Source organism: Heptranchias perlo, chromosome X (assembly GCF_035084215.1).
Source record: "Heptranchias perlo isolate sHepPer1 chromosome X, sHepPer1.hap1, whole genome shotgun sequence".
NCBI classification, from domain to species: Eukaryota; Metazoa; Chordata; class Chondrichthyes; order Hexanchiformes; family Hexanchidae; genus Heptranchias; species Heptranchias perlo.
The window spans coordinates 22,099,676-22,101,308 of NC_090370.1; the positions used below are offsets into that span (position 1 = coordinate 22,099,676).

General features: G+C 46.4%; 1 non-coding gene across 1 annotated transcript; it reads right to left on the reverse strand.

Moving 5' to 3' along the window:
* Positions 1 to 276: 276 nt before the first annotated feature.
* On the reverse strand, positions 277 to 371 carry trnai-uau (transfer RNA isoleucine (anticodon UAU)). Its single transcript has 2 exons — positions 334 to 371; positions 277 to 312 (listed from the first exon to the last, which is right to left on the reverse strand). It is a non-coding gene; the product is annotated as a tRNA-Ile (tRNA).
* Between the last annotated feature and the right edge of the window lie 1,262 nt (positions 372 to 1,633).

Sequence of the window (1,633 nt, forward strand, 5' to 3'; positions counted from 1 at the left end):
TGAGACAGGGAGAGATGGAGAGATTAAAGTACAGGAAAAAAGAGTGTAAATGTCAACTTTTGCGAATTAGCAGAATTTAAGATGGAGCTGGGAACAATTCCTTCATGTATTTTGAAATCTTAATCTGTTAACAACGAAACTCACACCTGCTATTGCAATACGGCCGGCCAGAGGAACAAAAGTGCCCACATGAGAACACGAAGAAGGAGATGTTTTTGGAACAGACCAGCTGCACCTTGAACTCCGTTGGAAATATTCAGATACAAAAAGTGCACCTGCTCCAGGTGAGGCTCGAACTCACAACCTCTGCATTTCTCGAGCTTGATACTGTTATATAAGTACCGCGCGCTAACCGATTGCGCCACTAGAGCTGGATAGCTCTTTGTTTCTCATCAAACAACCTCAATTTCGGTCTGTAAGATTGTATGTTCTTTCAGATCGGTTTCCAAGTGGACACATGCAGCCAACTGCCGCTCGGGCATTGATGTTTTCGTGGTCGAATTCTTGCCTGCCACACAGAAAGCTGGGGTTTGATTACCGCCCAAGAGCATTTTCATTCTGCATTAATGACAATGTGTGAAATGGGATAAATTCATATTCAGCTTCAATCTTCACAACATCATGAGACATTTTCGTTTTTCCAGGTGTGTTGCACACACGTCACCTCGGCTTCTGCAAGGAAAGAATGAGACGGTTGGAACATTCTTCTTCAGACGGTAATTGATGCTAACTCACTTGTGGTTCTTAAATCTGATATTAATAGATTTCTGTGAACCAATGTTATTGCGGGATATGAGGCTGAGACGGATATATGGAGCTCGGTCACAGCTCCACCATGATCTCATTGAATGGTGGAACAGGCTCGACGGGCTAAATGCCGCTGCCACTTGCTGCCTCCTGATATGCGCCACTTTCACCTGCAAGAAAGCGGGACGTGTGTCTGTGTGATGGCTGATAGCTGCCAGTGTGTGTGACCTGTGAGTTGTTGGTGGGCGGCTTGCAACAGTGGTAACGTGTAAGGGTGAGAGGAAGTCTCTGGTTTGAAGAGTTAAATACTGATGGAAAGAGTTTGTTGGTATCTGGGTGATGGGGATGTCGTGCGTGGTGCAATTGGTAGGTGACTTCATTTGAGAGTTGACCTCACTCACCTTGACCACTCATGTCAAAGCATTGAACTTCTTCCTGCACTGCATCGAATTCCATGCTACTGTGCGCCTGGCATTGACTTCGTCCTCCGCTGCCTCCCGCTACCTTTTGGATATATGTCTGGAGTGCCTCTTGCCCACCCCCACCCCCCAACCTCTGCAAATATAGGATGTCCCTCCTACTGCCCACCTCTTGCAACAAGGTCTCTCAGCATCAGCAGAGAAGCTTGGTGCATGCACTCTCCAGGCTTGGTACCAACTGAGATCGACAGATTGGTGAGGACTGGCGTGCAGATTGGAGGATGTGGGATTTAGTTGTGTGCAACCTTTGTTCAATGTTTTAACATAACTCATCACAGTGTGAACAGAAGGATGGAAACTGCATCTGTGTTTTCCATGTGTGATGTCCCATCTCAGTTCAGACCCCGTGCAGACAGTAGACTGTTATTTTCAGCAAATAACAGGTGCCAGCGACCTTTGATAGATTT